At 44.4% G+C, this 11070-nt stretch overlaps 1 pseudogene; it reads right to left on the bottom strand.

The window, feature by feature from the left end:
• Window positions 1–1840: 1840 nt before the first annotated feature.
• On the bottom strand, window positions 1841–10005 carry LOC148112904 (uncharacterized; annotated as a pseudogene).
• Between the last annotated feature and the right edge of the window lie 1065 nt (window positions 10006–11070).

Raw genomic sequence — 11070 nt, 5'->3', positions numbered from 1 at the left:
CTGTGTATGTGTGCATTTGCGCACACACGAACCTTTCAGTTTGGGCATGCGCGCACATGCAGTTTGGGTGCTCGGTGTCTAAAAGGTTCACCATCACTGAGCTAGCCCCATGGCTGTGTGCTTCTCTGAGCTCTCCATGCAAGGCTTTTAATTTTTAAATGTTTTTATAATGGTTTGTTGTTGTTTTTTTAAATGCATTGTAAGCCGCCCTGAGTCTCCGGAGAAAGGCGGCATATAAATTGAATGAATGAATGAATGAATGAATGAATGAATGAATGAATAAATAAATAAATAAGGCTTCAGAGCCATGTTTCAATCCCTTTCTGGAAGGCCTGCTTTATCTTCAAGTGGAGGATAGTCCATAGGGCAGGAGCAATTGCAGAGACAAGGCTCTCTTCCTAGACCTCTCCAGTTGAAATTCTTTAACTGAAGGAGTCTGCAACATACCTTCCCTGTCTGACTGGGTGGGATAGGCCAATGTAATTGGAATGCTATTAATACTCTAGGCATATAATTTTATTTATTTATTATTTATTTATTTATGTAATTTATATGCTGCCCTTCTCCCAATGGACTCAGGGTGGCTTACAAGAGGAACAAAAAATTACATAAACAACAAAGTCAATTTAAAATTAGTTAAAATTAATTAAAAATCTAATTAAACTTATTAAAAATCACCCCTACGGATTCAGCCCATTTGGTGAAAAAGCTACGTCTTCAATTCGCGGCAGAAGGAGAGGAGGTCAGGGCTGTCCTGAGGCCAGTGGGCAGCCCATTCCAGAGGGTTGGTGCTCCCACAGAGAATGCTCTCCCCCTGGGGGCCCCAGCCGACATTGTCTGGCTGACGGCATCCTGAGGAGGCCCGCTCTGTGTGAGTGCACCGGACGATGGGAGGATGGCAGGAGATGATCCTGCAGATACCCCGGGCCTAAGCCATGTAGGGCTTTATAGGTGAGTACCAGCACCTTGAAACGAACCCGAAGAACCACCAGTAGCCAGTGCAGCTCGCGCAGGAGGGTGTCACACAGGAGTACCGAGAAGCCCCCGTAACAACCCGCGCGGCTGCATTCTGGACTAACTGTAGTCTTTGGGTGCATCCCAAGGGCAGCCCCATGTAGAGGGCATTACAGTAGTCCAACCGAGACGTAACAAGGACATGAGTGACCGTGGCAAGGGCATCCCGATCTAGAAAAGGACGCAACTGGCACACCAGGCATACCTATGTGAAGGCCCCCCTGGTCACAGCCGTCAAATGATCTTCTAAAGATAGCCGTGAATCCAGGACGACCCCCAGATTGCGGATCCTTTCTAAGGGAGTAAGGACCTCCCCTCCCATCACAAGGGATGGGGCTACTAGATCACGAGATGCCGGTATCCATAGCCACTCAGTCTTGGGTGGGTTGAGTCTGAGTCTGTTTCTTCCCATCCAGGCCTGTACCACTTCCAGGCAGCGGGACATCATGGAAAGGGCATCCCCAGGGTGATCTGGGGTGGAGATATAAAGCTGAGTGTCATCAGCATATTGGTGGTACCTCACCCTGAAACCATGAATGATCTCACCCAGCGGCTTCATATAGATGTTAAAGAGCAGGGGGGAGAGAACCGACCCCTGAGGCACCCCACATTGAGCGGCCTTGGGGTGGATCTCTCTCCCTCCGTCCACACAAACTGCAAGCAGCCCGAGAGGTAGGAGGAGAACCACCATAAAACAGTGCCTCCTACCCCCAACCCCCTGAGTCGCTGCAATAGGATACCATGGTCGATGGTATCAAAAGCCGCTGGTCAAGAAGGACCAGGATGGAGGAGCAACCCCCATCCCTGGCCCGCCAGAGATCATTCACTAGGGCGACCAATGCCTTTCCGTGCTGTAACCACGCCTGAAACCCGATTGGTACGGGCCTAGGAAGTCAGTTTCCTCCAGGAACTGCAGGAGCTGCTGTGCCACCACGGACTCAACAACCTTCGCTATAAAGTGAAGGTTGGAGACTGGACGATAGTTGTTAAGGGAATCTGGATCAAGGGTGGGCTTCTTGAGGAGGGGACAAACCACCGCCTCTTTAAGAGTGGCAGGGAAAATCCCTTCCTTCAGAGAAGCGTTGACAACCACTTGAATCCAGCCTCCAGTCACCTCTCTGGCTGCAGAAACAAGCCAGGAGGGACAAGGGTCCAATAAACAAGTGGAGGCACCCAGTCGACCCATGATCCTGTCCACTTCATCCATCAAAACAGGCTCAAACCCAACCCAGATGTTACCATCAGGACAGGCCCCTGTCACCTCGCCAGACTCTGCCCAGTCAGAGTCCAACCCAGTCCAAATCTGAGCGATTTTATCTTGCAGAAACTGTACAAAATCCTCAGCTCTGCCCTGCAAGGGGTCCTCCCTCACTCCATGATTGAGAAGAGAGCGGGTCACTCTAAACAGGGCGGCTGGGTGGTTTTCTACAGATGTAATGAGAGCGGCAAAATATTGGTGTTTTGCCGCTTCTATTGCCACAAGATAAGACCTAATATGGGTTCTTAACTGTGTTCTGTCAGATTCGGATCGGGAGGATCTCCAACTGCCCTCCAGACGTCTTCTCCAACGCTTCATTTCCCTGAGCTCCGTGGTAAACCATGGAGCCACCCGGGATTTGCATCGGGTCAGAGGCCGCAAAGGTGTGATTTGATCCAAGGCCCCCACCTTGGGGGGAGACTAGGGCCTCGGACGAATCATGGGTTAAGGAGGCGGGAAATGGCCCAAGCTCTGTCAGGAACCCTTCCGGGTCCATCAGGCGCCTGGGGTGGAACAGTCTTGCTGGTTCCGCCTCCCAGCAGTGGGGGATGACAGAGAAAAAGTTCAGCCTGAGGAGGGAATGATCAGTCCATAACAGGGGATAGATTGACAAATTTCCCCTACCACAATCATTTATCCACTGTCCAGAGAGAAAAATCAGGTCGAGTGGGTGTCCTCCCTTATGAGTTGGGCCCTGCACAACCTGAGTTAGGTCCATGACTGTCATGGAGGCCATGAACTCCCGGACTGACTCAGATGTCTCCCCAGCTGATGGTAAATTGAAGTCTCCCACAACCAGAAGGTTGGGGAGTTCAACCGCCAACTCGGCCAGGACATCTAGCAGTGTGGGCAGGGCTGAGGCTACGCAGCTGGGAGATAGGTACGTAACCAACAGACCCGACTGAACGCCAGGGTCCCACTTCAAAAGGAGGGATTCACACCCTCCTATCTGAGGAACAGTGACCTCCCTGGGACTGAGGCTTTCTCTAATAAAACCGCCACCCCGCCACCCCTATCCTGGAGTCACAGCTGGTGAAGCACATGGAAGCCTGGGGGGCATAAATCAATGAGAGGGACACCTCCCTCCAGCCCTAGCCAGGTCTCCATAATGCATGCCAGGTCTGCGTCCTCCTCGTCAATTAAATCTCGGACAAGGAGGGCCTTGTTCACCACGGACCTGGCATTCAAATACACCAGCCGGAGTCCAGGGCTCCGCTCTCCTATACCCCTGGGGAAGCAGGATGAGGCCAGGGGGCCAGAGCGCGCCACCGGCTGGATGCAGCGGGGGCGCTCCCCAAATCCCCTTCTCTCACACCCCCTGCCCCTCCCAACCATCACAGGGATCAGAAGACCTTCACTCCACCAAGCCTCTTCTTTCCCCTCCCCTCCCCCCCTCGCCCCACCAACTTCGGTCGAGCTAGGTTGCTGAACTGTGAGAGCCACCCCCGACTCATTTTTCACCCCCACCTCCCAGGTCCCTTAAAATTTGATTAAAAACCCTAGTTAAAAAACCCCTCAAGCCCCACTTTGAAACATGCCACCACTCGGGGTTCCAAAACCCATCCTTGAGGTAGGCCTTAGATAAATAAGAAGGCCATGTTCACGAGAGGGGGGCATCTCGCAGTGAGAGGAGGTCCACCGAGGTATAAGCCAGTTGAAAATATGGGAAAAGTGGGTGAAAGGAGACTATGGGCGTTGAAGATGGTAAAGACAGGGGACAGTCAAATGTAGAGCAGCTGGGCATGGAAGAACCGGAAAACCACTGCTCTCTCACAGCGATGGAAAAGTCAAAAGAGCAGCTGCGATAATTTTATCCAGGGGAGTTAGCCGCAGCCGCCCTCTCACGGCGACTAGGTGACAAAAGCCACCAGCAGAGATCAAACACCTTCCTCCAGAATAAAGCAGCAGTAATTGTAGATTTTATGCAATTAGCTTGATTTTTTTTAAAAAAAGTAAAACACACATTCATATCAAATTGAATTCAGAACCAAGTTTGCAGCTGTTGTGGTTCTTTATACTGTTCAATATATAATATACAATATATAGATATTGCAACAAATATTGATACACTCAAGTTTATTGCTTAAGCATTAAACAGTCCACGAAAAAATTTAAACTCAATATAATAAGCTATTCTTGCATAAATTTGTATTTCATGTTTGTCATCAGAGAGACACCCAATCCCAAATATACTGCTTTCAGTGACCCAAATGTAGTTAACAATCTATGGACTTTAACTCTATACATTTCCAGAAGATTGCACACTTGAAAAGTAATTTATTTAATTACCTAATGTATCCACTTAAATATTTTTTAATTTAAAAGCCCTAAAAGAAGGAGAAATATCAGTGATAAAAATGTGTAAGGTTCTAAAGATAAAATGATGCTTTCCTTCCTAAGATGTAGACCAAAAATGGCTAGTTCAAATAAACATTTTTAAAAAAATGAAATTTGAGTTACGTTTATGGTTGAAGTCACAGTCAAAACTAAAAAGCAGACTACCTGCTGCAAGAGAACCATGTTGATGCGATGGTTAGGGCACCAGGCTAGAAACTGGGAGACCATGAGTTATAGTCCCGTCTTAGGCTGTCACCCGTACAAATAATTAAAAGTGATAGAGTTCACTCTACTATGTTTTGCTGGCTCTTAATATATCTCTGTATACAATGTAAATACTAATACTTCAGGAACAAGTTTGTAGGCAGTAGATTGCTTGTGGTTACTTCCATCTCTTGTTCTGCAATTGACTTACTGAAAATTAGACCAGGCCACCTGCTCAACAGAAACAACTCTCTTGTAGGTCAATGTATCTAGATCAGGGGAACTTACATCCAGTTTTAACAACAGAAGAGCTGAATTCACATAACATGCTAAGACAAAAGCTGGCGTTTGCACAACACATTGAAGTACTATAAAATTTATCCAATTCCATTTTAGTTTAGTTTTAGTATGTTGTATGAACCTACCCTAGTCATAGCAGTTAGCTGCTTAGAACATTTGTAGATGTCATCTCCAAATCCAAATGGGTGTCAAAGATGAAGCCTATAGGAATCTGTCTTTATAGTTACACTCAAAGAAGCTGAAATAACCCTGAACAGAAAAAGGAAAGAAGGGAATGTGGAGGAGAAAGACAAAACCATCTCAAACTTTATTGATAATGTTTGGATTAATGGCAGCAAGTTTGGCATACAAAAAGAAGAAAAATTACCACAATGTCACAAAATAAAATATGCACAATGACAGTGACTTACACAGAACACTGAGCATATAGAAAAGGCATTGGTCCAGATAAATAACTTCTTTATTTATGTCAGAAATTTTTAAAATGCTGTATTTAATTTTAATATCATGATGAGAACTGTGTCTCATGTTTGACAGGCCTCATTACACCAAGGCATATAGAGAGTTTGCACTATTTAACAATTTTTATCAACCATTTAACAACGGGCAATGAAGGTAGAGCACAAAGACAAAAGCACAAGTGATGGAAATGCAAGGGGATAATCTACTAGTAAAATTTCACCTTTTATGGCTTGTTCCTACCTGCCACTTAGCTGAGACAGCATCTCATGGGCTCCTGAGAAGGGCAGTGCTGTTAGAATGACAGAAAAGTGGTGCTCTTGTTCTCTTTCAGGGCAACCCTATACTCAAAAATACAGTGGTAAGTTCTTCTGAGAATGCATGGGTAGAACTGCACATTGTTACTTTTTAGAATGAACTGCTTTCCCCAAGACATATTCCTTCTGCCAATGTGAAGAGGCCCAAATAGTAAAGAAAAGAACCCCAGAAAGGAGAAATAAAAGTCATCCCACTATTTCTAAGTAAAGCTGCACCATTTAACTTGCCCAGCATGAAGTCTTCCAGTATGTCCCAGTTTGTGGGGTGGTTGTGGGGTGATAATAGGAAGTGATAGGGTATCAAGTTGAGAATAGCTGATTCAGCCAATTCAGTTGATGCACTAATTGGTTAAAGGCATGCAGATCTCCTGAAAATTGGTGATGAATTGGGCTATATGATTTCTAAACATTTCAATTATTTTTAATACAAACAATGACAGCTGCATAGGAAATGATTATTTGGAAGAAATATTTATTTTTATAGGTGATATCCATGCTTTGACTTAAAGTAAAGAATAATTCCTGTTACAACTATTGTTTGTCCTCATTTTTTAATTTTATTTTTTAAATGTTGAAATAAAAATACATTACCAACAGATAAAAAAGGCAGTAGTGATCATACTGTGAAGAAAAAAATAGTGACTAAAATAAATATGACAAAAATCCTAAGTAACAAAAAGGAATCCATATAATAGCTCTAATTAACTATTTAAAGTTAATTCAATTTAAGCATATCATTAAATCTAGACCACATAGCAATTTATTGTATCATCTTAGTACTTTTATAACATAGCTTTTCCAAAATAGATAACAAATTCATATTTTGGATAGATTTTTTTAAAGTCAAGAGAGTACATTTCTTCCCAATTATGTAAAATTATCTTCTTTGTTTTGTCCCAGATTCAATACATCTAAAGCTGTTCATGAAATTCCATGTTTTAGGAAGATAGTTCAACTTCATAAAAATTGTGTGAAATCCTTAGCTATTTGCTTTCCAAAATTGTGTTAAATTTATGAAGATTAATTCAATTGATTAATTGACTAGTACTTTCCAATAATCAACCAAAATCCTCATTGTTATTTAGATGACAGTGTACTATATAGCACTTCTAAAGCATAGAAATATTCTATCCTTTAGTTTGATTTACTGAAAGCAGCTCCACCCATTTTCAAAGAGGTTTGTGTAAATATATGTAAAGTTAGCTCTCTTCCAATTGCATCTTTTTAGCAACTGTAAGGAAGATGAACAAGCAGTGCTTAAGAAAAAGGGTACCTGGACATTCTGGCCTAGCTGAGACTATAAATAGAACACAAATTACGAATGAAGGCAAATATACCTATCCCAGGATAATATTGCAGGATCCAATCTGGGTCTGTCACTGGGACCAGAAGTTTAGTCTTCCGAGTTTTCAAACTCATGCTGGAGCCAGTCCTCAGGTATCTTTTCTCTAGCAGAATATCTAACATTAACAGAACAACATTTTCTGTTAGAGAGAAATTGACGATTCCACTGCAATCTGAAAGCTTAGAAGACTAAACCTCTGGTTCCGGTGACCAACCCAGTTTGGATCCTATAGTACAACATTGTCTTCACTAGATGTAAATAAAGTATATTTTCATTTGTACCATGAACAGAAAGCAAAGTAATATGAAATTAGAACATTGCTACAGTTGGTCAAGGAATTAAATAATGTCCCATTGGCAGGAGCATTTTTGAATTGATTTAGGTTGGAATCCTCCAATTAATTCACCATGAATCATTTTTAACAGGGCATACATCTGTAGAAGCAACCCCATGGTTGGTTGGTTGGTTGGTTAAAACCTCATCCAAAAGGATATCTTTCAATTCTCCTCATAGAAGATATTCCTGGTCTAAAAGAACAAATAAAATTGATAAAACAACTTCTCTGCTCTAATCAAAAAAACCCCCTACATTTCTGAATGTTCTGTTCACACATGAAAAAAAAAGAAAAGAAAAGAAGGAAGTGCTATTCAGTTAGCAAGTGGATTGAAGAAAAACTCTAAAAAATATAATTATTCCAATCAAAGAGGCAAACAGATAAATAACAGAGGGAATCACTTGTCTTTTTCTTTGTCCTTTCTAATCCTAATGCCCCTAGAGGTGAATAGGATAAAAAAGGTGCCAAAAAGTGCATTTCCAGTACCTTTATTATAATGGCAACTTCATACATCAATACATTGTTCCAAAAGAACAATCTATAGATGCTTCATACAGTCTTGCAACTCTTTTGTGTCTTTTGATCTTGGATATAGTTCTATTATAAGATTATGCCTTGGATATAATGTTACTGATTATTGTGGTGTAGGCAGACTAAGAGGTAAACAGTTTTCTTGTGGGTCTGATAAAACCTTGGGATCCTCATCTGGGACTGGCCCAGCCTGCCGATGCCGTAACTGATCAATGTGGTGTCTGATTGTATGATCATCCTCCAGAGTAGCCTCATATGACAAGGGACCTGTTACCTTAGTTACTGTAGCTGCCTATTGTGACCCAGGCCCACGTAGTTAATATTAAATGCAAAACAGTTCCAAAAAACAAACAGATTTTATTAAAACAGCTGAGAATGAGTTAATTCTCAGCTGTTTTAATAAAATCTGTTTGTTTTTTGGAACTGTTTTGCATTTAATTCCAAATGCAAATTAAATGAAAGCAAAGTCCTCAAAACACCATTCTTCAGTTTATCTCTGACCTTGGGATAATTATGCAAACTGCCAAAGGCTTTTCTTGGCAACAGTTCAGGAACAGAAGATGCTAACAAGAAAGAAATACATCCAAACATGAAGCAAATCTCTCAACTGTTGTTTTCCAGCAAAGAGGCCAAGAGCCATTACTGGTCTTTTAAGCCTTATTGGAGGGGCCAATCATCTCTTGGCCCTACTCCCGAGTTGCCCTCTCTGCTTTAGCCGCTCCTGCCTTCTGGCAGCTCTTCTCATATGTGCACTAGGAACAGGCTCTTCCTGTTATTCTGCCTCTCTACTGTCAGCCTCTGGAGGCTCCGAAGTCCGCACATCTCTGCCTCCAATGCTGAGCCCTCATCCAGGGCTTCCCCAGCCTCCAGGACTGGCCCATGTTCTTCCTCAGCCTCATCGCTGTCCAACTCTGCTGCCAGCTCCGCAGGCTGCTGGCAGACCACAACACTGCCACACTGGCTATAAGTTCCTGGGGGGTTGTTGGCTGAGACACCTCCGCCGCTACTCTGGGTAAAGTTGGTCAAGCTTTGTTGTGAGCTGACAGCCCCACCTCAGCTCCACTCCCAGTTGTTGTACTGGGAGTCATGTGTTGACACAGGAGGAAATTCGCCAGGCGGTGATGCCAGTCCCCAGTTATCATCCACTTGAGTGCCTCCTTTGTGGTCCTGACCATTCATTCAACCTGACCATTGGTCGCGGGGTGGAATGGAGTGAATGTTATGTGTCGAATCATGACCCAGGGTACTTTTGTGTCCAGTAGGTGATGTAGCAGTTCTGCCAGGGCAGCCTTATGTGGTAAGAAGGAAGGTAAAAATTGAGCAAGCCCAGGAATGCTTGAAGCTCCCTCTTGAATTTTGGTGTGGGGGCTTGTTGAATTGCCTTTAGCTTTGCTTCAGATGGGTGGATTTCAGCAGCATTGATGTGAAAACCCAGGAATTCTGTGGATTCCACACCGATCTGGCACTTTTCCTCCTTGAGTTTTACACCTGCCTCGCAGAAACTTTGGAGGACTGTGCAGAGATGTTCTGCCAGGACTGCCGCTGATTCCCTGGCGATCAGGATGTCATCAAAGTACGGGCAGATGCCAGGAATGTTCTTCAGTGTTTGTTCCATAATACTTTGGAACAACCCTGGTGCTACACTTACCCCAAACTGCAAGCAGCACACTCGGAATGCAGCTCTGTGTGTGACTATTGTTTGTGCTTCTGCAGTAGTGTCGTCTACTGGTAGCTGATGGTTGGCCTGGGCAAGATCTAGTTTAGCAAAGATTCGGCCTCCCTGGAGTGAGGCAAGAATGTGGCTTATCACTGGTACAGGATAAGCATGCTGCTGTAGTGCCTTGTTTATCGTGCACTTGTAGTCTGCGCAGATGTGAACGTCCCCGTTAGGCTTAACTGGGGTCATTATGGGAGTCCCCCAATGGCTACAGGTTGGAGCACTCCCTGCTTTACCAGCTTGTATAGTTTTGCATCAATTTTAGGCTTCAATGCAAAGGGAACCCTGTGCAGTTTTAATCAGATTGGAGTTACTGCTGGATTGAGGTTGAGTGAAATGGGTGCCTCTTTGTATTGTCCCAGCTCAGCACTGAATACGTCAGCATATTGTTGGCATACGGCTTCTAGATTGGCTATTTGGGTTTGATGAATGCCCGTTACCCTGATGCCCAGGGCCTCGAACCAGACCAATCCTATGAGGCTAGTGGCCCCTCTATGGCCACCGTGCTGAGGGGACCCTCAAACTCTCTAAATTGTACCCTAATGGTAGCTTCGCCCCTTAGGAACATGGCAACTCTGGAAGTCTGTTAGCACTAAACTTGATGATTTGAACAGGACTCACCATTGGCTACGTTTGCAAACGTGGTTGAAAGTTGTGGATATATAATGGACAGGGCTGATCCAGTATCAGACTCCATGGAGCATGGAACCCCTTGAAGTTTTAGTTGGAGTCTTATCTTTTCTTTGATGGGGCGTTGGGCTCCTGTGCATTGGATGCTAAGCCTTTCTGAGCAGTATTCAACTCTCTTCTGTCCTGGGGGCCTTTTCCACTTGTGCTGCTGTGTCGCAGGTTTTGTTTCCCACTGATGACCTCTGCAAACTCTGGCAATGTGCCCTTGTTTTCCACAGGCACGGCATACAGCTGTGTGGATCTGCACTCTGCTCTTTCATGTTGTCCACTGCAGCTTATGCAGCTCTGTGGGGGAGTTGCTTGCTCTGTGGAGTGTGGCCATCTGGGTGGCTCTCTCTGCAAGCGGTTGATTTCGTTGCTCTCACTGACCTCCCCCGAGCCTTCTGCAGTCTCTTGGTGGATCTCTGGGGGGCTGGTGTGTGTTTTTGATGGCTGGAGAATCTTCATGGCCCCTATGGCAGCCTCATCAGCCATGACTTCCTTCAACCCATCTTGGAAAATCAGTTTCTCCATGACAAATAGGCAGTGCTGTAATTCACTATTACGCATGCTGCAAACGAGCCT

This window comes from Pantherophis guttatus, chromosome 7 (assembly GCF_059756535.1).
Source record: "Pantherophis guttatus breed Tessera chromosome 7, ASM5975653v1, whole genome shotgun sequence".
Taxonomy (NCBI): Eukaryota; Metazoa; Chordata; class Lepidosauria; order Squamata; family Colubridae; genus Pantherophis; species Pantherophis guttatus.
The sequence above is the reverse complement of the archived record's forward strand: the minus strand, read 5'-3'. Positions and strand labels throughout refer to the sequence as shown.